This window comes from Tiliqua scincoides, chromosome 1 (genome assembly GCF_035046505.1).
Source record: "Tiliqua scincoides isolate rTilSci1 chromosome 1, rTilSci1.hap2, whole genome shotgun sequence".
Lineage (NCBI taxonomy): Eukaryota > Metazoa > Chordata > Lepidosauria > Squamata > Scincidae > Tiliqua > Tiliqua scincoides.
In genome coordinates, this window is record NC_089821.1 from 124,658,541 (window position 1) to 124,684,272 (window position 25,732).

At 43.9% G+C, this 25,732-nt stretch overlaps 1 protein-coding gene across 2 annotated transcripts in view; it reads left to right on the plus strand.

The window, feature by feature from the left end:
* Positions 1-25,732, plus strand: part of PARD3B (par-3 family cell polarity regulator beta) — a 540,299-nt gene that overhangs the window by 399,764 nt on the left and 114,803 nt on the right. The window lies entirely within an intron of this gene.

The following is a 25,732-nucleotide window of genomic DNA, read 5'->3' on the forward strand; positions in this document are numbered from 1 at the left end:
ACATTTGCTAAAGCACTTCTGCAGTATTATTAAGATTGGCTGAGTGATTTTGAATGGCCAAGGATTTATATTTGCATAAAGGAAACAAGAGATTTACTCTGTATTTGCATCTGTACCAGTCTCTCTCTACCTGAAGGTCATGATCAAATCTAAATAATTATAAAAAAAGGCTCACAGATTAGCTAAATTGACCTGTTCAATCCAACTGCAGAGCAACTGAAGTAGTTTTCCTGCTTGGAAGAAATTGTTGTTCTTGTGTGTTCAGATTGCTTTTTGGCCCCCACGATCACTTGGTGCCCATTAGCAGCCAGCTTTTGTAGCCTATACCATGATTTACTACATATGCTTACAGTTTACATTTCCCCTGTTGTGTGATATTATGCGCTTTCAATTAGGTTGGAAGGAGGACCAAGAATCATGGCACTTTTATGCAGACTGTAAAGTATGGCTTCACAAGACAGATTACTGTTCAGGGTCTTTCCAATAACCAAGTGGGGAGGAAGGAGCCATTTTTAATCCTTACTGTCAAGCTTCCAGGTTGATAGCATTAAGAAAGATAGTGATTTTTTTCTGCATAAGTTAAAAAGAAAACACGTGTTTGTAGGCATATAGTCATGCAGCCATCATGCTGAGACTCTGAAAGCTGGCTTCTTTGGAAAGAAGAAGAAATACAGTGCTTTACTAGGTTGTCTGTATTGAAAAATTGCTCTTTGGGGAGGGGGAGTGTATTACAGTAAGTATAAGCAAGACAGGACAGCTCAACACTAACAGGAAAAGAAGGAAAGTTCATAACTTGAGGTTGGTTGTGAGGCCTGTTCCTTAGTTTCTACAGTGTTTATGCAAATTCTTCTTGCTGAAAGGATAAACATCATTTTAGAGGATAGTGCAACTTCCATTGAGCTTCAGTTTGTTCACTGTTGCTTAGAAAAGGGGTTCTGAAAATAAACGAAACAGAATACAGGTCCAGCCTTGTTATGCACGGATTTGACTCAACTGGAATGGCCCCTGCAAATGAGAAGGAACGCGCTGAACCCTGGAGAAGGGGAAAAATGCACCCCTTTAAAATCACAGTTTAAAAAACTGCTTTTTACTGTTGCAGAGAGACAGTCATGCAAGCGATTACAGGTATAACCTAATTATCCACAGATTTTTCTATCTCAAAGCTGATGAGAAGGGCCCTTTAAATTGAAGGGAAACAGTCTAATAATGCCAAAGAGGGCAGCTGGCTGACAATCCATCAGTCATTCTCTCTGCAGGCTTCACTCCTCCCTCCCCCCCCCCAGCACATGAAAGAAAGCTGAATGGCAGCGATTATCACCTTCTCCATTCTTTCCCCCTCGCAGGGGCTCCTGGTGAAGGGAGGGATTGCTGCCTCCAAGTGAAGCCTAAGTGCCTGGAGAGAGACTGATTGTCTCTGTGTGCATTACAAAGGTCAGCAAGGCTGTTTTTAAATCACCAGAACAAAGAGACTTTGTTTTTTAAATTGATTTGCTATAGTGCATATTTTTTGCCATCCAGGTGAGTTCTTGGAATGGAACCCTTTTGAATAATGAGTCTCAACCTGTAGTTTGAAAATAGACCTTTGTCATCTCCAGTTTTGTAGCAGGGATGTGGGATGGGCATCTTGTTGTCTTATTCAAAATTCTATTTCCAAATCTCCTTTATAACCAACCTCTGCAGTCTCCTTAATTTCAATCAGTGAGCGGTTTAGGATGTTTGGACTTTGGGTTTGATTTCCCTGCCTTTATAATGTTCATGTTTGCAGAGGTTGACTTTTAGTTAACTAAGAAAGACATGTCACCGGTCATGTGAATGAAGGCTGACATCAGAACGGGGACATCCGCTAATGTTGTCCTTTGTGTCTCCCCTCACCACCACAGGAGAAGTTTAGTTTTTAGGAAGGTTATAAAAACCTTATCCATCCAACAAAGCCATTTGGTAGTCCCTGATTATGGAACTGATACTGTGTTTTGGTGGATTGGTGGCTACTTTATAACATTTGTATCTTGATTACATTTTAATTTTTAATTGCTGTTTCTTGCATTTTTTGAGGGTTTGGTTTTGTTTGTTTGGAGGGAGATGAAAGTGTTTGGAAACCAGGTAGTTAATTTTTTTATAATACATAAAGTAAATACCTGAAGGCCTTTCACATTCGCAATATCTAAACAAGAGCCAGGACATGTGCCTCTGTTTGTTCTGCATTAGTTTAATACTCTTTCACGGTGGTTGAATTAATCAGTTTATAGGTTTTTTACATATTAAAATGTTGAACTAGAAAGTGGAATTGGGAAGATGAAAAGAAGTTAAAAACTAGTGTTGAACTAAATCTATTAATTTCCAGGTTTAGCGGAGTATGAAATATAAGTTTAAGTCTCTTATTATTTGAAATAAAAGAAGTGACCACTAAGTGCCAATCCCAAATCCACTTACATTCTACTATTCACATGGGGATGGGTGTCTGGGTGGGTATGTGTGTGTCAGGGAGAGGGGGAGAGAGAGACTTTTCAGACTCTGCAAGATATTCACTTGGGATAATTATATTATCGTGTTGGGATGTGCATGATAGGTCATGATTTCTCAGACCATTTTCTTTGTGCTGAACTCTCAGGCTGCTTTTTTCACATCTCAAATTTAAATAAAAAAGAAGAAGTTGATACAGGCAAGCAATTTCTTGTGTCTACATATGGCAGCTTGCTGAATCAGGCTTACTGTCAGGTTCACACTACACACATTTCTCCGGATTGCCCTCCAAGATCTTCACCTTGGAAACCCTGCTCTACCTCCCAGGCTACCAGATTACCTCTGAAGACCACCTTCCTATTCCCTGGCCTCCTCCCTGTTGCCCTTTCAAAGGAAAAGGAGAGAGGAAGTAAGGAGAGGAATAGAAAGCGGCTGGCTAGAGCAGCACCTGTCCCCACTCTCCTTGCCTTTTGAGAGCATGGGCAGTACATTAGGGAAAGTGGTCCCTAATGGACAGATGGTCTCGCCGTTGCTCATTATAGGGCTGGCCCTGAGTGACCTGTATGTGACAGGCATGAAATCTGAGAGACTCATGCAGATGTATCATTAGCCAGTTCAAAACAATTTCACTTTTTTTTTGAGGAATGAGCATTTAGCACCTGGTTTGTTATGTTGTGGTGATGTCCTCACTCTTTGCTTCTGGTCTGCCTGTACCCTTGCATGATTTTTCTTACTTAATCAGGTTGATCTTTTTTTTCCTCCCGCCTCTGACTCACAATCTGTGACAGAGAATGTGAGGACCTGAGAAATGACTTAAATGAGCTCTCTCCCCCCTTTTTTTACTTTCAATAAACAGAACCTAGATGATCTCATCTCAGCCTAGGAATTCCAGTCATGGGCCATTACCACAGAGAATTGAATTAAAACTCATGCACTGAACCAAGCAATCACTTTTTTCTCTATGAAGAATGTATTATCATCCCTTTAATGATTTTATAAAATTATGAGGCTGCTTATAATGAAAGTATGTCTGTGGCTTGATCGGTGTACCTAATAACTGATATACAATTAGCCACAACTCCCCTTGCAAAATGCCCTATTTTAATGCCCTACTTTTTTTTTGTTTGCCTCAAAACTATCTCAATAATTAGAAGCCTTTCTAGACTTTGAAAGGCAGGAAATAATCCTGAAAACATGTGCTGAGTCCATTTTTTTCAGGTTGTAATGTTAACTCTTTCTACTGAATTCAGCAGTATTGTGGCAATCCTGGCACAGACCAGCTTCAGCCTTATTGTGATTGCTTTAGTTCTGCTTGTTTTCAAGGGAATTCAGTACTGTGTGTGTAATGCTTGTCTGTAATGCTTGGTGTTGAGTTGGTGTTGTAGTGGCTAAGAGACTGGGGGCCAAATCCTATCCAACTTTCCAGCCCTGGTGTAGCCATGCCAATGGGATATGTGCTTCATCCTGTGGTGGGAGGGTAGTTATGGAGGCCTCTACAAGGTAAGAGAACATTTGTTTCTTGCCTTGGGGCTGCATTGCAGCTGCACCGGTGCTGGAAAATTGGAAAGGATTGGGCCCTGAGTTGCAAATCAGGACTTTCCTGGTTCGAATCTTGCCTCTGCCATGAACTTCCCTCTCAGCATCCACTGCAATATAAGGACAATATTTACATGCCCTACAGCAGCGGTTTCCAAACTGGTGGGTCGCAACCCACCAGCCAGGGAAGCACTTGTCTGCCCCTTTAAGGGGCATGGAGGTGGAAAGGCTGCGATGTGATTCCAAAGATCATGCTGCTGCCGAGGATAGGAGGGTTTTTTACTCATCTGCACCAGCGCTGCAGTCCTGGGAGGTCTGGGGGGAGGGGGGTGGTCAGAGGAGCCCTCTGCAGCCCAGTCCTGTCCAACTTTCCAGCTGTGCGCTGCATCCTGTAGTGGGGGCGGGCAGCCATGGAGGCCTCTTCAAGGTAAGAGAATGTTTGTTCCCTTTTCTCAGGGCTGCATTGGCACCGGAAAATTGGTTAGAATTGGGCTGTTAATAAGAAGAAGGCAGCTTCAGATGTTCACACAGACCTATTAAGCCAGTTTACTGAATTTCAGTGAAGCTTCACATGAAGTTCTCCTTTTTTTCTGAGCACAAAAGGCACAAAAATGTTATGATTTGTGAATGGTGGGTTTGCATCGTAGCATGTGTGTTAGCTGAGGCCCAGCGAGGACTGAACTCCCACTCTTACATGTACTGCATTCTGGAAGGAAAATGGGGATGATCTTGGAGCCAGTTATAATTAAAGGTCTGAGGGCCAAATGTCTAAGACATTCCAATTCTAATATCCCTTTCAGTGTGATTCAGTCTATAAGATCTGGGGAGGTGCTATACATACTACTTCCATTCTTCTTCAGACTGTTCTGCTGTGGCTGCATTCTAGGAAGAGAGGGATCCTCCCAGGTACACTTCTTAAAGGACTAGGATGTGTCTGCTGAGACCAGAGATTCCTGAGTTGACACGGTCGAGATCAGTGTTTCTCAACATGTGCTCCTAGGAGCCCTAGGGCTCCCTGAGGACCCCTTCAGGACACACAATAAGTAGCCACCATCCATCCCTCCCCCACCTGGTTTGTGCCAGCACTCTGGGGCTCCCTGACACTCAATGCATGCGCTGGAATGCCCCCTCATCTCCTTTCAGGATTCAAAGGGCTCCAAAGACTGAAAAGTTTGAGAACCACTGATCTAGACCAAGGGAAAAGTTTGAGAACCACTGATCTAGACCAAGGGTGTCAAATATATAAGGCCTGAAGCTCTTTATCCAGTCCACAGGATAATTTGGCTTGTGATGATTGAGCTGCAAAGGGGACTCCTCACCTTGCAGCACAACTCTCATTTGTAATAGGAGCTTAAAGTCTTTGCTGCCCAACTTATCTCTTTCCTTTGTTCTCTTATCTTCCTCATGCCTGCTGGAACCTGCTGAAGGAAAACCAGGCAAGATGTGCAGTTCACTGGTAGAAGTGAACAGTGATGATTCTTAGGAAGTCAGTAACTTAGGGCAACATTCTAATCTCCTTTAAACAATGGTTCCCAACCTTTAGGAGCCCATGGACCACTGAGCCAAAAATTGGAATAGTCATGGACCTCATGCAATGTGGCAGTCTCCATCCTCTCTGGTGGTCTGTGGGGAAGGATCGCCCAACTGGGCACTCCCCCATGGACCACAAGAAAGGGTGGAGAATATACCACCCACAGCTGCAGTCTTCAATGTCTCCACCCTCTCTGGTGGACTGTAGTGAAGCATCTCCCAAGTGAGCATTCCCCCACAGACTACCAGAGAGGGTGGAGAATGGAACGCCCGCAACCGGTGCTTCAGTGCTTTGTCCCCCCTCTCTGGTGATCTGTGAGGGAGCGCTTGCTTGGCTAGATGCTGGAAGTGATCAAAGGTGATTTTTCCCCCCTGAGGCTTCACAGACCACCTGTGGTCCACGGAAGGTTGGGAACCAGTGCCTTAAAATGTGACCAGTGCCATATAGGTAGCTAGATCTTTAACTATAGGTAGGCATGGGCTTCTACTAATGTGCTGATGGAGTTCATTGTAAGAAAGACATAATACAAATGGGTTGGGTTAATCATACTATCCTGCATTAGTCGTCAGTGTGTGTTCCAGTCTTCATCTTTGTGATTTTCCGAACATAAAAATCAATCTTTATGTGACAAAAGCAGATCAAATGCAATGTGTGAATGGCATTTGGGGGGGGGGGTCGTCCTTTCTTTCACTGGGTCAGTACACATTCATATCTTTGTTGATAAACTACATTTCTCATGATTTTCTAACACTGTTATTAATCTCTGTATTTGAAAAAAGTCCTGAAAAATGTTACTCTCAATTATTTTATGTATGAGAGGCTTAGCAGTACAAAAAAGGGACCCATTACATCAGTGGTTCTCACACATTTAGCTCCAAGACCCACTTTTTAGAATGAGAATCTGTCAGGACCCACCGGAAGTGATGTCGTGATTGGAAGTGATGTCATCAAGCAGGAAAATTTAACAATCCAAGACTAAGCCTACCCATACTTACCCAAGAGTAACTCCCATTAACTACCATTGTTAAAAGAATATACATAGTAGCTTGTTAAAAGTACAGATCTGTCATATTTCCCCAAATGCAGTCACATGCCATGATAGCATCAAGTCTAATATATTAAAAATAAACTATTGAAATGAATGAATGAAATGAATGAATTCTGTCAAGGACCGGGACCTGGCCGGGACCTAGTGGGCCAGGAATTCTGGCCGGGACCTAGTGGGTCCCGGCCCACAGTTTGAGAAGCACTGCATTACATGATTTGGCTGCCTCTATCTGATAAGCAATGATGGAGCTCGGTGGTTCCCAAACTTTTTCAACTGATGGCTCTCTTGACCTTCTGGGTCGTTGGCAGCGGCTCCCCATTAGGACTACAATCCTATACATTGTATAAGGTGGTGAGTTCTTCCTGCAGTTCCCCTGGCTAGTTTATGTGACTCCCCTGGAAATCACAGCTTGGGAATCACTGGCATAGTTTATGAGTAGAGGTATTTGAAAATGGTGTCATTTATTTTACTCAGAAGTAAGCTCATTGTGTTCAGTAAGGCTGTAAATCCATTTTACTCATTAGAAAGAAATACCTCAATGAGGACAAAATGTTTAGAAATCTGTCTTTGATTCCATATAGGTCACTGGTAGATCACTGTAGATTCCATGCTGGTCACTGCTGTAGTGACCAGCAGTATTCATTGGCAGCGCTGGGCAAGCAGTAATAATAAGTAGAACTATTATAAGTTTCTTTTGAAATCACACAGTGGTTCGCAGCGCTTATGGTTTGCTTTTGTTTTTCTTCAGTCTTACACTCCTATTTCTATAGTGACGTGGTCCAGTGACATAGCGATGGTTTGTCAAATATGCACAAAAACAACCCACTTCAAACCATGCTTTTCTTGTTTTTTTCTCATTCAAACGGGCTACAGTTTAGCTTTCTTACCCTTAATTTGGTATAGTGTCTGCACAGAGTTAGTGAGTTCATGACTAGGTAGGAATTTGAACTTAGGACATGGGGACACAAATCCACCCCTGTCTAGGCTCCCGCCCCCCAGTACAAAAAGCTTCTCAAAATTTATTTTCAGTTTCACCCCAACCCATAATGTTTCTCTCCACGGTCATGTTTTCATTATGGATAAAATTCCACTATGCCCTTTAACCAAAAGTAGGCTGCGGTTCCTTTAACAGGCAGCACAGAAATAAGAATGTTAACTCTGTGTGTGTGCATGCACGCACATTAATTTTTTTTCTAAACCTGCCATTTACTTTTAAATCCTAATGTGTATGTGGGTAATTAAGAAGCCAAAATTGACTATGAGGTTGGTAAGCTCTAGGAATGGGAGAGGGAGATCATTACCCCTCTGCTCATTTGTGAACCAGCTGATAATGTGCAAAATGAAGATTTCGTAAGAGGCATTTTAAATGAATGGTTAATGGCTTGAAGATTAATTAAATAGTCAGAGTTGTTCGAAAGAGAACCTGCTAAAGTCTTGTTTATAGGCCAGTCACTTGCATACTGAAAGTGCAAGCCTGAAAGGCTGTGGTATTTCCATCTTGCAAGCAAGAAATGTAAAGTATTTCCCTCATGTGAAATAAACAAAAAATATCTTTCCAGATGTGAGGAATATGTGGATTTCTTAATGCGTGCTTGCTCAAAAAAAGCTTTAAGGTAGGATCATGTTAAAGCTCAATACATTCTGTGAAAATAAATAAGATTTAGATATTGTTCATGGTGGGTATTCTTGAAATTCACAAGCACTTAACTAATATAGCTGTAATTGATATTAATAGCAAGGTGCTTGCCCAGTGTTTTTCTCTCACCCTCTATTTCATTAACCCTTTTCAGACATTCATTCCGGATAGAATGGCATTGTGGCAGCAAGCCTTCCCCACCCCAAAGATCTTCATGCGTTTGATTCAATTTCTGACGTAAGTTTGCATCTGTACACTTGTACGTGCATGAGCTCATGTCAGAAGTTGAAACAAATGCAAGTAGGTCATAGCAGAGTCCACCATTGTGTGCCGCTGCCGCCACCCCTCCATGTGTACTTCTTGTTCCCAAAATGAATGTCTGAAAAGGGCTACTGTGGTGGTTCTCTGTGAGTGCAACTGTGAGCCGTGTCTCCCCCGGAAGCCATAGAAACCAGTCAGAGGAACCATGGAATCCTCGCAAAAACCTGCCACCCAAGGATTGTAACCCTAATGGGGGAACCATGTCCAGTGATCCAGTAGGTCAAGGGAACCGCCAGTCAAAAAAGTTTGTGAACCCTTGGGCTATTGTAATATCATGTTAAGTTCTTGTGGTTTCTGGAAAGACCATTACTGTGCAGTTTTCGTTCCTGGACAATACGCATGCATATTTGCATATTTAAGCATGCTGAATTGTGGATAGTGACTAGAGCAGTGCTCCCCAAATTCCTGCAAGGGAGTTGGGAGCACTGTAAGTTGTTGCGGGGAAGGGGGGGAAGGCAGCAACGCGATGCACAGATTTGCGCTGCTGTTGGGACGTTAGGAGGGTTTCTACTTACCTGCAGCCAGCACTGCAGTCCGGGGGGAGGGGATGCAGGGAGCCACCGCAGGGCTTCCTGTGCCTGCAAAAGTGTTTTAAAAAGAAAAATAAGGCACTTCTTATTGGTTTTTGCAACAAAAACTTCTTGTTGGTTCTTGTTGGCTTTCGCAACAAAACGAAACAGATCTGGCAGGCCGAATTGTCTGCGAGTCAATCTGCAATTAGTATATGAAATCAAACTAATGAAAAGCAGAAAGCAAATGCTGGTATTTTTCTTCTCAGCAAATGAGGGCGGTGATAATGATGAGTTGGTGAACATAATACCACAACGTAAGTTCTGCAACTTGATGGAAAAGCAGAAGATAGAGCCTTCCCAAGTCATTTTTGACCTTGAGGGTTTTTTCTTCCCTGAACAGATTAATGTGATAAAACAGAAATGCCTGGCCTACTCCTCCCATCTATATTGAAATAAATACTTCAGTTGACCAGGTGACCTTATAAGTGTGAGGTCAGTATTGGAGCAACCGAGAGAGTTCCCCTGGCAATTATTACATGCTGCTTACCACAAAATAGTTGTTAGACAGTGATGGAAAGTCTTAATGCATGAAGTGGAGGAGGAGGGCACGTACAATGATGATTAAGATGACAACAAGCTGGAAACAGCTGCAATACCCTCCCCAGATCTTGCACTGTTAAAGATTAAGACCACCTGAATTGGCTACTGTGTCCAATTTTAAAGAGGGGGTGGGAGAGTGGAAGTCAGTTCCTCCTCTTTCCAGTTCTGCTTGTGGATTTTTGAACGAAAGCCATTGTTGATTCTGCAGACAAATATCTGCGAACATTATTTATGCTATATCTGTGTACTTGTTTATATAAATTGTTTCTGGCATATACAGCATACAAACTGTGTCTTATTGTATGAATTTATGAATATAAAAGCAGGCAAAGAGCCCTGCAGAATCAAACCAGTGGTCCATCTAGTCAGGGCCTCTGAGAGGAATTTTATCAGGGGGTACAAAGTTTCTGTTGGGCCCCTTTACAAAGGAGGAGGGGTAAAACAAAGCGGGGAAGGGTGGTGATGGGTGAGCAGAATGGGAGCAAGGAGGGGCAAAACAAGATGGGGGAGGGGGAGATAGCTGGAAAAGTCTTTGTAGCCAGGTCTACTCACCCATGTGGCATCAGCAGCTATATACAGTAATATGGAAAGCCAAACCACTCCTAAGTCTCTCTAAAATCTTTTAAATATAGAAAATCTTGCAGAAAATTAGCATCATCATATTTTGGCTTACACTAGAATGTAAAGTGTCCTGTGTGTACTGAAACTTGCTTCTGCAGCAGCTGTAGTCTTGCAGCTGTGTCCCTGAGCTCCTACTCACTCCTTCATGGTTAGCAGATCCACAAACCAAGGTGCTACTGTAGCAGGCCAGTTTCCTCCCAGATTTGACACTGTGTTAAGGAGTGTCATGTACACATTCCTTGGCCCAGCATATATAGTTTGCCAGTAGGTGCAGGAGCTGCAGCCGCACACTCGTGGTAGTATCCTCAGCATCCCATGCAGGTAACAAGTCTGAGTAGATAGGAAAATGTAACATCCACAAAGAAATATTGGAAAATGATACATAAATTGTTACAAGAGATATTGAATTGTGTATTACCATTCAGACCAGAAATATTCCTCCTAAATGTGACATCAGAAATTAAAGACCAATATAAGAAACACCTTATTGTACCTGTCAGTACAGCAGCAAGAATATTGTATACGCAAAAGTGGAAATCTACAGTTGTTCCAACTAGAGAAAATTTAATAGATAAAATTTATGAAATAGCAAGAAATGAAGGTTTTAACAGAAAGAATGAAAGAGAGAGATTTAGGTAGAGTAAGAAGATATTGGAAGCCTTTTAATAACTGGATAGATAACTTTAGTTAAACAATATTGACTAATCATTAATTAGTATAATAACAAATATGATAACTTTTGTATTGATAAGTATTTTTCTTTTTGATTGTTGTTGATTTCTTTTTCTTTCTTTTTTGGAACAATGCATGTTGTAATCTATGGCCAATACCCTCATGTGTAACTTGTGTAGTCCCAGCCCTAAGTCTAACCCATTTTCCTCACCTGTATCTGTAATAAATAAATAAACTTTGCACACAAAAAAAGGAAAATGTAACATTCCAGGAAATTTTTGTGCCCCCTCCTTTGGCTCATGGTCCCCCTTTTTGACCCTGGGCCCGGGTACAAATTACCCCCTTTACCCCTCTCTCCTAGGCCTTGCATCTAGTGTAGCATCCTGTTTCCCATAATTCACAAATAGTTCCAGAAAGCCCACAAGCCAGGCATAGAGGCAGCTGCCCTCAATTTGTCTTTGTTCCCAAGCAGTTATTTCAGGTGTGCCATGCCTCTAAACACAGTAGTTTAGTGAGAATTTCTAACACAGAGGGGCTGCAACTCAGTGGTACACAGAGGTGTCTCTATGGAGAAAACCGTCCGGTGTGTGGCTTAGTTTCTGCAGCTCTGCAGCCACCTCCAACCACCCAGGCTAATGCATTACATTAAATGTAATAGCCCACCTTCAGATTACTTCTGTTCAGTGATCTTCGCACCTTTTGCTTCATGTTTGGAGGTGCTTCATGTGGGGAGGCAGCTGGGCCCAAAGATTGCTGAAAACAGGCAAGCAACACAGCCCTGTGGCTACCCCTTCTGGCTGGGCACCTGAGGTAGTATGCCCTCTCTGCCCCTGTCTTGCTATGCTACTGGTGGTTGAGCAGTTGCTTTACACATAGGTCCCAGGTTCAATCTCTGGAATCAACAGGTAGGTCTGGGGAAAATTCCTACCTGAAACCCCAGAAAACCACTGCCAGGAAGTGTAGGCAATATTGAGCTAGCTGGATCAATTGTCTGACTTTGGTATAAGGCAGCTTTCTATGCTTCTTAAGCCTTACTGGCTAATAGCCACTGAGAAACATGTCCTTTATTCATTTGTTAAAACCTCTTTGAAAATCATCTGAACTGAGCACAGCGTCACCACATTGTGGGGCAGCAGATTTGAGAAGGCAATTATGTTTTGTGTGCCTTAGTTATTTATCTTTATAGCTCATGAGCACAAGACTTTCTCCTCCTGACCTTGGTTAATGGTTTTACTCACATTTCTCTCAACTTGAGAAGTGGGAACCTCCTCAGTAATCACAGAAAAAAGGAAGAGCTCCAGAATATTCCTTCAGCTTTTGGGAGAGTCAATTCAGTTGACAGAACAACTTAATTCAGTGGTTCTCAAACATTTTAGCACCAAGATGCACTTTTCAAAATGGCACTCTATTGAGACCCACTTTGCTTTACAATATTTGTTCTCATTATAAGAATTCATTTTGTGACCCACTAAATGACTGAGCCCCCTGCCTCCTGCCCCCTGCCATGGACGAACTTGGGAAGAAACACACCAGAAAAAAGACACTCAAACATTTATCTTCCTATATTTACACCAGCTTGAAAACTGTGGGAGCTCAGCTGTTTGCAGGGCAATTAGCAGCCATCTGAGTTTTAAATAGCCTCAGGGCTTGAAGCAATTAATTATCTGATCACCCTTGTTTTCACTGAAGGCTCTGTGGAACTCACCAGAAATTGGATCGTGACCCACTGTGCAGGTCCCAACCCACAGTTTGAGAAAATGTTGAACTAATTCATATGGTCTGCCATGTTGTGGATGGAATTGTAAGCAATACAGTCGCTCTTTGTCTTACACGCAGTTGACTAGCGCAAATTGAACTACATGTGGTGGATATTATGGTGTATTTAGTTACAACAACATTGGTTCATATGGTGAGTTAGCTCTTCACGGTTTGCATCATGCTACCCTTTTCTAAAGTTTCACAGAGGTAACGTAGTTTTATTATTGTTACAAACACTTATGAATCTTGTTTGTTGATTAGTAAAATATAAGCATGTAGCTTGTCCTAGCTTCTCATTTTTGCCAAAAAATTTTCTTTTAAATCAATAATAATAATAATAAACTTTATTTATATCCCGCCCTTCTCCCTAAAAGGGACCCAGGGCAGCTTACAACATGTTAAAAACAGATTAAAAACATAATTTAACCAACAGATAAAAAACATATTAAAAACACATTAACAGATACCATAAAAACAGTAGTCAGATAAAAAGAGCATAAAGCAGCAGATCATAGAGGAATCAGGCCTGTAAAAAATACTAAAAGATGTTAAAAAGGCCATGAACTCAGAAGGCTTGTTTAAACAGAAGGGTCTTCAGGCCTCGCCGAAAAGTCTCAAGAGAGGGAGCCATTCTCAAGTCAAGATATATAATCGGCATTTGGTCCCCATGCATGCAGACTCGACTCTGTTTCTGGCTGTGCTTGCTTACTTTTTTTGTGGTGAGAAAGACCTTGTGGGGCCATCATTCAGACTAGGCGAGCAGCACGGACATTCCAGCCAGGAGGCAGGGAAGGGTGGGAGCAGGCTTTGTCATAGGGCAGGAGGTGGGAGCAGGCTCTTTCCCATCTCTATAGGAACCAATGGTCATTGGACAAAGAATGGGCATTCTGATATTTTCTCTGGATGAGATGGAGCAGGAGGAGGAGCCCAAGGGGGTTCATGTTTTAGGATTAGCTGGAGAAGCCCAGGAAGGGGGAGGAGGCAGGGACTCCTCTACTATAGACAAAATCTGTAAGACTGCAGCTTGTTGCTATCAAGCGGTATTCCTTAGATGTAAACTCTAGAAAGGAAGCGGTGGTTGTCATAGCATACTTCTCTAGTGCACAGATTTCTTGGTTTCCTAGTGAGGGACACCACATAAGCTACAAAGAAGAAAAAGGAACTGCAATTACCTGTAACTGAAGTTCATCAGACAACTCTCCCTCAGTCGCACATCCATTCCAGCTTTCCTGCTGTGGGGCCCCTGTGGTGTTCTTTGACGAAAAGACAGGCTCAACCATTAGCTGAGGAGGAGGAGACACGCACCTGGGCTCATGAGAGAGATCTGAATGTTTCCGTGGTTAGCTTGTACACATGTAGTTTGCAGTTTGTAATTGTGTAGAAAGCCTCTTGATGAACAGCTAATGCAAACCTGTTTCTTGTGCATTCTGATCTTTTACTGATCAGTTTTGTTTCTTGAAATTCATTTCATTCTTCTGTGAATTTGTCTAATCCTCTCGTAAACCAAGTAGGGCTAAGTTCCTTTATACACATCCCTGTGACTAAATCTCTTTGAATTCAGTGGAGCTTACTGCTGAGTAGACATCCGTCGGATTGCCCTGTAAGTATTAAATTTACAGGTAGAGAAGGTCTGTGAGTATGGTTTCTGACAATGCCTGAATAGTAATTTACTTTTACCACTGGTTTTACTTTTAACACATTCAACTCAATTCTGAGAATGCTTCCTTTTTGTGCCTAGTGACTTGAGAAAGTAAGATCAAGTAGAAGCGGCAATGTGCAAGTAACTGTAAGAAAGTTGAACCCAGATTGTCTTGGTCTGTCTGAACCCAGATTGTCTTGGTCTGTCTCAGTTAGCCCTGAACCTCACTTGATGACCTCAACTATTCACCAACCCATTTTCAAGTCATTTTCAACCACTGTGCCGTGGCGGACTGGTGTGCCATGAATGGTGTCCAGGTGTGCCACGAGAATTTGGGAGAGGGTCATTTATTAGTAGGGCCAATGGAGGATGTGAGCCCCCAATGACAGCATGGTGTGCCTTGTCAGTTGTTAAAAAACTGGTGGTGTGCCTTGACCATTTTAGTGCCTTGTCAGTGTGCCATGAAATGAAAAAGGTTGAAAGTCACTGGTTTAGAGCATTGAATTCACAGGAAAGCATTAATCATGCTTTTCTTTATTTTTATTCATCTTCTTCTTCCTGTTGCCATGATTCCTTTTGCCGCACCTGTCCTGCACCATTGGCTGAAAATGGCTTCCTCCTCCACTGTATGACTGTCACATAGGCTTGTTTTAGCTGTGCCTCAGTTCAGCTCTGAGGGAATAGGTTCTTTAGCATCTTGCCAGGGAGGTGTTAGATGAGAGTACAGTAACAGTGGAGAAAAGGGCAGTGAGGTGCTGATATTTTTACCTTCTTTACAAATAATTTGAATAATCAGCTCTTTTGACAAGCATTGTTGTGCTTGATTCTCCTCATTCATTTGAAATTTAAATGGTGATAAATTACAATTTTCAGTGTAATAGTTACTTCAGGGTGTTGTCTGTCAACTCAGTAATCACTGAAAACATAGTCTGTGCTAGCTTCTGAATTTATCAGCTCTAAACACTTCTGCCTTTGGGCTCTTAAGCAAGATGCAAGTTTGCCTCATAAGGAGGTAGGAACCTAACACAGTGATTAAAATATGTCAAAAGGAACAAATGTAATTTCCTGGGAGGGGGAACTGCCTGCATGTGCAGATTGTTTAAGGATGTAAACTTGTAAACGTTGTTAATAAACTTGGAGTTTTGAAGAAAATCCTGGAAGTGGCTGTAACATATGTTGCTTTCAGAAAATAAATAAATAAAAAGAGCACACAGTACTGATGAAAGGGGTAAAAATTCACTCTCTTTTGGAGTAAAGGGGAATGCTATTTTCTGTTTCTGAGCGGCTGTAATGCTCAATAATTGCCTGAAAGGGCTGCTTTAATTGAGCACTTCTGTGCTGTAAGTGTTCTGCTAACCAGGAGATCTGAAGTGCTTCTGATCCATTCACAGGTAATGATAGAGGAGGCTTGTTGCAATGCAAGTCCTTGCTTTACAAATCAGGAGCTACTTCTGCAGCATGATGGAGGGGTCTGGGGTTAGTGTGGGAGAGGAAAGTGAGGGCGGGGAAGAGGGCTTTGGGGAGTAGCATTAAATCAGCAACAGGCCTGTCCCTAATTGTTATTGATTGTTAAGTGCACAAATTATGGGTGAAATAGAGGGACATGCAAGTCCCTCACCTGAAGGAAGTCTTGTTTTCTTTCTTTGATATTTTCCGTAACTGCTGATCCTGATTTCTAAGAGTACAGAGGCTGCTTTTTTGTGCCTGTGTAGAAAATAGCAATGTTTATGCAGCTGCTGCTCCTACAGGGTTGGGGGGGGGAGAGAAAGCATATAAAAGGTGGAGTGATCTTTTCATCCTTTTCCTTTAAATGCCACTGTCTGCATCATTGTTGACGTTCTGACCTCCATGCCGAAGACTTTGAAAAGCTTCTTCCACCTTTAGCAATATCTACAGTCTTTAAAACTGAAGAGTCAGAAAATCTCATTCTCAAACTTTGAGTGGTGGTGCTGACTTATAAATATCTTGATCAGTTCAGCTACAATTAATGCTCAGCCTTTTCTATTAAACTTCCTTGATTTTAAGTTGTCATCTGAGGCAGGCCTACTACTAAGTAAGTTCCCCTGGAATCAGATATATCCTACCACTGTGCAAATGTGTTTTAAGGGTAATGTGCTAATATATACCATGTAGTCAGGTTATTTTTTTAAAACTTACTTTTTTTTCTCCTATGCTTTTTTTGTTTTTTTCCCCCTGTTTATTTTCTCATCACTTTAATCCATTTTGGAGCACAGAACCACCTCAGAAGTACATAGCTCCCTTGAAAAGTGAATGGGGTGTGCATTGAAATAAGATACTTTCAGTCCTTTACAAGATATGAGTAACCACCAAAAGTCTCCTTGTGAATTTAAAATATAACATGAAAAACAACCATGAGATGCTCAAAACAGCACAGTCCACATTTTTGTATACAGGTGGGACCTCGGTATCCACTGGAGTTCCATTCCCAAACTTCCCATGGATAGCAATATCTGCAGGTGGCGCCTTAGAGGACCTCCAGACGTGTTCAGAAGTGTCTTTTGGTCGCATCTGGAGGTATTGTGCAGCATGCAAGGCCATGAATGTGGCTTCTGCATGCCTCAAAACATGTCCCAGAGGCTTCTGAGATGCACCTTCAGTTTTATGAAAAGCCTCTGGTGCATGCACCTCAGACCATCTCCTGGATGCAACCTAAAGGCATTGGAGTGCTAGAGACAGAAGCTGGAAACAGACAAGAGCAGTCTGCTATTTCCTTCATGTCCTGCTGGTGAGCTTCCCAGAATCATCTGGCTGGCTGCAGTGAGAGACAGAGAGATGGCCAAGACAGATCTTTGTGCTGACCTGGCTGGGCTGTTCTTATAATCTTAAAGTGTACTTGGTGTCTTCCACTATAAGATTGGAGGGAGAGGAAGCTGCTATTTGGATGTGCCCTAAATGGAAGGCATTTGGTTTTACAGGTGCAGATAAAATCGTAGAACATTTTCAGGAGGCTTTCACTTAAATTAAATACATTAAAAATAATGCTGTGAGGCTTCATTGGTGCTTCTTAGAGACAGCCTAAGACACAGTTTCATCTCATAATATTTAATGTTTATGCAGCACTTTACATTCACAAAGCAAAAGGTTGTTAATTCCCACACGGGTCCCAGTGGAAAACTCTGCAGGATGGCATTTGGTATTGTCATACTAACAGCACAATGCAGTGGTTTCCCTCCGTCAGTACAGCAGTCCCTGCACCAACCGAGAGTGTTACAAACGTGCCATGAAGCACATTTGTGGCACAGAGTATAGGCAGTGCCAACAGGGAGGCTTGCACCACCCCAGCAGAAGTTCAGTTGAAGATCAGCTGCCACCAAAGGGTTAGTGGGAATGTAGAACAGAGGTGGGGACTGGGTGTTTATTGGTTTGGAAGGGCAGAATAGGGGCAGATCAGGCCTAGGAGGGGGCGCGATTGGTGGGGCAGGTCTCCACCATATGCAGTCCTTCCTCTTGGGCCTGAATGCCCTACATGGAGCTGCTCAGTCTTGCACCAACTAAATTGCTGGCACAGATCCAAGTAACTCCATTGGGCAGGCTAGGGCATTATTTGGGGTAAGGGGAAAAATATCCCCTTATAAGTGATTGGCGATGATGTCACTTCATTGTCACTTCAGAGACCAACGAAATGCTCAAAAGGCCTTTGAGAAGACTCCAGCCAGCTTTCTGAAGTGTGGTAAAGATATACGCAACCTCTCTGTGCTTTAGAAGGCCAACCAGAACCTTCCCAAAGGCCTTTGCAGCGTCCTTGCTGCCAGCTGGTCCGCATCTCCCCAGGGAGTGCCTTGCTGTGCTCCAGGGCATTGTGCCTCACAGTTTGGGACCCCTGGCCACAGAGGCGTCACTAGGATTTGCATCATCCAGAACGAGAGCGCATTGCATCACCCCCATGATGGACCTCCTCCTGTACCAGACTGTACAGAATAAATTACGACATTCTACGCACAGCCTAAATGCAGAGGCATCACTAAGGCTGGAGTAACCCCCATTAACTTTATTTATTTTAAAATATCACAGTACAGGTCACCCAACAAATCAGTAACCCACAAAAAACCAGTGGCCAACTTGTTGGCACTCACACAACTGAATAAGAGTTCTAGTATGAGCTCTGATACATGGAAATGGGAACTGACTCATACCAACACCTTATTGGTTCTGTGCTATGTCATAACAACACCTCATTTGCTCTTGAAACAGTCATTCTCATTGGTCAGTTTCGAGTCAAGGAAATCCATTTTTGTTACATAAGTCAGTTCTGTTTTCCTGTTCTGGTTATTTCACCATAACTGTTAGAATATAGATATTTCAACGCAGTTTGTTACAAACACGTTACATCTGAAGTTATTCTGAGTGGCTGTGATTCTTCAAGGTATCGGGCAAGAGGTCCTTTCCAGCCTGCTATCCAGTAATCCTTTAACCAGAGATGCTCCGAATGCAACAAGGACCTCCTGCATGAAAAGCACATGCATTACCAGGAGGCCTTGGTCCTTCCTCCCACCCCTTTGTGAAAGAGCTGTACAAGGCATGGAAATTCTGCTGGCTGGTTAGGATGATGACAAAATCATTGTCTACTTTGTTATGGACTCATCCTTGGAGAATCAGCTGGTATTCTCAGAAGTGCCCATACATTTTTAATCAAACAACCTGGTGAGATTAGGCTCAAATAACAATTCTTAACAAAATAATGTTGCTTTCTTTTCTAAGTTAAGTGTGCTGCTTTAGCACAGCAGCAAAAAGCTACACCATGGTGTATGTGACTTTTTTTAAAATAGTTACCTTCCAGCCTGATCTTTCAAACACCAACTATCAGAGAAAGTAAGTTTGTACATTCTTTTTCACAAACTTTAGCACAAGCCTACTCCCAGGAAATTTTCTGCAACGTTAATTGCACTAGACCATAGCATTTAAAGCAACCCATTCTATCGTCCATTTACCTCCTGTGTGAAATGAAAACTCTGTTTTGATTTGAACTGTCAGAGATAATTTCTGCACATAAAACACATCCAGGGACAGCTTTCAAATGGAGTTGTCACTTCTTGTTTAGCGGGTGGGGGACTCCATTGTTGTCAAACCTCCTTTGCGAAAGCATCACTAACATGCTGATATGCACAGCTATTCGGAAATGAAGGAATGGATATTCTGCCTCCCAAGAAATGCTGGAATCCTCTTTAGGTTGCACCCATCTCCTTAGAGCGAAGGCTTTAAATATTATTTTAACCAGATTTTTCTACTACTTTGTTTTGTAAAATACAGGTAGATTACTTGGTATTTAGACACTGAGACTGTGTAAGAGGAATATACAGTATGTAGCACAGCATGAATAGTAAAACATCTGCGTGAGAAATGTGCTCAGTAACAGTAAAATACAAAATTATATCTTCTGGGAAGAAACCAACCTTATTGGCCTGCATTCTTCTCACTTTTGTTAGGGAAACATAGTTTTAAGTAATACTGAGCATGTAGCATTTTCATACAAAAATGGCACCATAGTTAAGGCTAACTTAAGAATCAGTATCAAATGGCCTTCAGGCAATGATGCCTGAATAAAGAAGGATGTTATCTAAGACATACCTTCTGCTTACATTGTGCAGTACCAGCAACCATGGAATACAAGGACATAAAGTAGGAGGAATACTCTGCAACCCTCACCTGTGCACCATTTTTGAGAAAAACAGAGGCTTGTATCCCCACTCTTTATTCACATCTGCCCTGTTCATGTATAAACAGAGTTGGCTGTCATGTCCGGTTTGGCCACAAAATTATTATCTGCAGTGATAAGGATGAGAAAAAGCAATACCAAATGACACAGTTTTATGCTTACTGTTGTGTTGATCTTTTTCTCCCTGCCAGCCCAGTTTGACTTTGCATACTGTGAAAAGTCAAACCGGGTTTACTGCAGGAGAGGGAACCAGTCCCATTTGAAAGCAAGCACAAAATCAATCCTCAGGAAGGAGGCAAATGAGCAATAGGTTATGACACAGCAAGAACAGTCCAAATGGGACAATTCTATTGATTTGTTTTCTCATTCCTATCTCACATTTCATTAAATAATCCCAAGGATGGCTAACAGAGTATAAAAGCAACAAATTTTCAGTAAAAACAGATTCAACTATTTAAAAGAATAATTTAAAATACAGTATTCTAGGAGCATCAGATATAGGACCTCTCAATTTCACAACCCCCCCCCCCCAAAAAGCTGGCAAAATGGATTTGTCTTATACACCTTTCTAAAAGTAAAGGAGAAGGGAAAAGTGAAAGCAGGCAGCAGTCATCATTTTTATATATACCAAAGATGTATTCGCTAGAACCTTATGCCAGTGGGACAACTTTAAGACACAGTGTCATACCATCAATAGGTTTTATTTTGTATGCCACTTATCCTGTCACAGTTTGAGCAGAATTTGGTGTTGCCAGTTTAAACGTTTTTAAATTCTTGAGTAGAATTGGTCAAGAACTGTGAGGAAGAAAGCAACTTGTAATTCTAAGAATAAAATTTTTTCAGGATGTTGTTCAGGAGACCTCCCTCCCCCCCCCCCTTTTAATGCAGTAGTGTGTTAATCTATGTATGGTACACCCTTTTGCATTTTTTCAGCCTGATTTCAGGGTTGACATAACCTCAGGCAATGGAGAGTGAGAGACTTGTCTTTGAACTGTTGTCCCAGAACAAATGGTCTTTAGATAAGGCTGTAAGTAAGAATTCACCAGTAAGAATTCACCTTCACCCAGTGGTTCCCCAAGGCTAAGTTTCTCACTGTGTTGTAATCTATAGGCTTCTTATGCCACAGCTACTCTTCCTTGACTGTGTGGCAAGCATGACAGTAGTACAAGGGAAATCCACCGTTATTCATTTCTGCGATTGTATGAATTTTTATTTGAATTTTTATTCTATTTTCATTATTGTAGTGCCAGTCCCTTGCTGCACAGAGTATTTATTGATTTTAAAACATTTATATCCTGCCTTTACCTTTTGTAGGAAGGGACTTGGTCACCTAGCAACAATGGGATGCAACTTGCCTGATTTCTCCTTAAGTTCATAAGCAGACCTGTAAAGAAAGATGGAGGGTGAGACAGGAGCAGTGCCTGGCCCTCAGCAGGAGTTATCTATCTCCCTGCACCTCTGTTCACCCGTTTTGCAATACTGACTAAACTGGATATGTGCTGGTGAAAAGTAGTGTTTGCTATCACCACCCAAAGCTAGAGAGCCCAGACAGGAGAAGTTTGCATGGGAACCAGCAGCATAGCTGCCTTGTCTACCTCATGGGGCATTGACTTCTGGCATCACACCTCCCCCCAGTGGCAGACGCAGAAGTAATTGGCGGTGACGTGATGACATCACCACTAATTACTTCCAGGTAGGTCTGAGCAGCTTCTTTGTGTTTAAAGAAACATTTAGAAATGGTAGCAGCAGCAGTTGCTGGTGCAATCTTGCTATGCCGGCCCCTATTCTTTCTCCTTTGGAAGGAATGGAGGGGCAGCACAGTGAGACTGCATCCGCCGCTACACCACTTGTAAGTGTTTAAAGAAACACTTAGAGCAGGGGTGCTCAATAGGTGGATCGCGATCTACCGGTAGATCGCGAGGCAAAATGAGTAGATCGCGGAGCCCTGTCTCTCCAAACTGTTAATATGTCAGTTTCGTCTAGTGACTAGACGAAACTGACATATTTAGCTGACACTAAACTGACACTGAAACTGACACTTTAGCTGCTCTTCAGGCATGCAGAAACAAAACTGACGAAACTGACTAGACTCCAGCAGGGGCTCCATACATTAAAGGGGGTGTCTGTCAGGCGCTTCCTTCCCCCCTGGTAGATCTCCGGGCCTTGCAGGGTTTCAAAGTAGCTCTCGAGCCAAAAAAGTGTGAGCACCCCTGACTTAGAGAGCATTGGTTCCCGAACTCCTCCCAGGAGGTTGGTAACCAACTAAGTGCTTGAGATGGTGGGGTTATGGCAGTGACACAATCCCAAGGATTGTACCACTGCCAGAGACAAAGGGGTTTTTTCCTCCTTACCGGGCAGCAGCACAATCCTCAGGATCATGTCACTGCCAACCCTGAAGGACATGCCCCTTAAGGGGGGGGCACCCTGCTTCCAGTTCCCCTGGTGGGTCTTGACCCACTAGCTTGGGAACCGCTGACTTAGAGGCAGTGGCAAGCAGAAGAATTGCTTGCAGCCACCTCTAAGTGTTTCTTCATACACTTCGAGCTGGCAATGGGAACAATCCACCGTTTTGTCTGGCTTCATGCACCCCCTCATGTGATGCTATTCCTACCTCACTTATTTGCACTTCCTCACGATCCTGGTCCCAGCACCCACACTCGCAGCAAGGTAGGAGAACCCATTGTGGAGTATTGCACAAATTACATTTGTTGGATCTGAGCAAATGTACAAAGTGGGGATGCACGACCGTGCTTTTAATAACCTGTGGGCATTAACCAGGTTTTAGCTGTTGGATTAGGTACTGAGGGGGGTGTCACTGTAGTCTGAATTTTCCGCTCTTAGAAATCTGATGGGCTTCATGGCCCAGTGAGCTGTTTCAAAGCCAGGTCCTTTATTTACTAGTCAGTTGGGGGGAAAGATGCTTAAAAAGGGTAAACTCAGTAGGGTATGCAATGTTTACTCAATAGGGTAAACATGGCTACCATCTTCAAATGACTTACCAATGTATTCAGGATGATAAGGTGTCACAGAAGCCTCTGAAGCAGGCGTGCTCAAGATGTCGATCGCGCGTGGAGCCTCCCGTCCGCCATGTTGAAAGGGGCGGGAAAGAGCCCCGGAGCTTCCCAATTGGCCTGCCATGTTGAAAGGAGCGGGAAAGAGCCTCGGAGCTTCCCGATTGGCCCGCCATCGCATCCGGGACACTCGGCGGTGCCGGGCCAATCGGGAAGCTCCGGGGCTCTTTCCCGCCCCTTTCAACATGGCGGGCCAATCGGGAAGCTCCGGGACTCTTTCCCGCTCCTTTCAATCAATGAAAGGGGCGGGGAAAGAGCTCCGGAGCTTCCTGATTGGCCCGCCATCGCATCCGGTGCCAAGGAGCCACGGCGGAGATGAGCGGGAGCTGCCCCTGCTGCAGCGTATCCCCCGGGGGCAGGCGGCGCGGGAGCCCGTGGCTGGCGGGGACGCTCTGGTTGTTGCTGCTGCCCCATGCGGGCACCGCCATCCCCGCCTCGGGGGCCAGGCGCTGCGAGGCTGCAGCCAGCGGGAGGGCGAGCGCCGCCAGAGGCGCCGCCGAGACCCCCTCCCTGCGGACAGGTAAGGGGAGCCCGGGAGGAAGCACGGCGCGGCTGGGCTACACTGCCTCGCGTCGCCGCCTTCCTCCCGAGGCTGGGATTGGCCCTGCGGCACCCTCAGAGAACTTTTCTGCTCCCAGAGGGTGAGCTGAGCAGGCGCCTCGGGGCGGAGGGAGGGCGAGCAGGAAAGAGGGTGTCGGGCTGCCCCCAAGTTGCCCCCCTGGAGGGCTCCCCAGCCGCTCCTCTGGCCCCACACCTGGTGTCCCCCCACTTCCCATCACCCCCGCAAGTTGCTCTCCTGGAGGGCTCCCCAGCCGTTCCCCTGGCCCCACACCTGGTGTCCCCCCACTTCCCATCACCCCCGCAAGTTGCTCTCCTGGAGGGCTCCCCAACCCCTCCCCCTGGCCCCACACCTGGTGTCCCCCCACTTCCCATCACCCCCCAAGTTGCCCCCCTGGAGGGCTCCCCAACCCCTCCCCCTGGCCCCACACCTGGTGTCCCCCCACTTCCCATCACCCCCCAAGTTGCTCTCCTGGAGGGCTCCCCAACCCCTCCCCCTGGCCCCACACTTGGTGTCCCCCCACTTCCCATCACCCCTCCAAGTTGTCCCCCTGGAGGGCTCCCCAACCCTTCCCCGTGGCCCCACACATGGAGTCACCCCACTTCCTGTCACCCCCCAAGTTGCCCCCCAGAGGGCTCCCCAACCCCTCCCCGTGGCCCCACACATGGAGTCACCTCACTTCTCATCACCCCCCAAGTTGCCCCCCTGGAGGGTAGATCTCCGGGCCTTGCTGGGTTTCAAAGTAGCTCTCGAGCCAAAAAAGTGTGAGCACCCCTGCTCTGAAGTGTTCTGGAGAGGTCCAAAACAGGTGGAAAATATGCCAAAATGGTTGAAATTCATGCTTTTCCACACAAGGATAGGAATATTTTATTTGGCAGACCATAAACAATGTTTTATCATGCTATTGTGACTCTTTTCTGGCAGTGTCACTACTTAGAATGCTTGGGTTTGGAAAAGAATAATAGCCCTTATCAGTGGGAGAGAAAAGAAAGGCCTGTCTGGCCTTTGCCATGACAACACTTCCATTGCAGCTTGTCATCCTTCAGATCATTCCCAATGTGTGTAGGGTTTCTTTGTCTTTCCAATTTCAGGAATAATCTAATTGCATTTAAGAATATGGCATTGGTAGAGACATGCATACATTATGTTGCCTCTTTGCTGAGAACACCTTCGAGTTTTATATGGGCAACCAAAAGTATATGTGTTGCACTCCTGAGATTTTTAGTCCTCTCTGGGATAGAGACTCCTGAAAATATGATTGTGCTAAGGGACCTGAACTGTGTTTCTTAAGAGCAATTACAATACAATCGACCCATAGTTTACTCACACTTTGCTTGTGCAAATTCAACCACATGGACTTGTCAAGCAAAAACCAGAAAAAAGCAATAGTTGAAATAGTGCAGGTGATTCTGCCTGCCATTCCATTTATTAAATATATGGCCCAGAGGGAGCGTCAAATCAGATATTGAAGCTGCTGTATCCTCAGTCATCTCAGTTGTCATTTACCTCTCGTAGTTTTTAAAGAGAAAATATGTATTTTTCAGCTACAAGGTGTTTTCAGGTTAGTTTTGAATCCTCCAGAAGGATCTCTCCAAACTGGCAGCAAAATGGCAGATGTGCTTCAATGTAAGTAAGTGTAAAGTCATGCACATTGGGGCAAAAAATCAAAACTTCATATATAGGCTAATGGGTTCTGAGCTGTCTATGACAGATCAGGAGAGAGATCTTGGGGTGGTGGTGGACAGGTCGATGAAAGTGTCGACCCAATGTGCGGCGGCAGTGAAGAAGGCCAATTCTATGCCTGGGATCATTAGAAAAGGTATTGAGAACAAAACGGCTAATATTATAATGCCATTGTACAAATCGATGGTAAGGCCACACCTGGAGTATTGTGTCCAGTTCTGGTCGCCGCATCTCAAAAAAGACATAGTGGAAATGGAAAAGGTGCAAAAGAGAGGAACTAAGCTGATTGCTGGGCTGGGGCACCATCCTTAGGAGGAAAGGCTACGGCGTTTGGGCCTCTTCAGCCTAGAAAAGAGACGCCTGAGGGGGGACATGATTGAGACATACAAAATTATGCATGGGATGGACAGA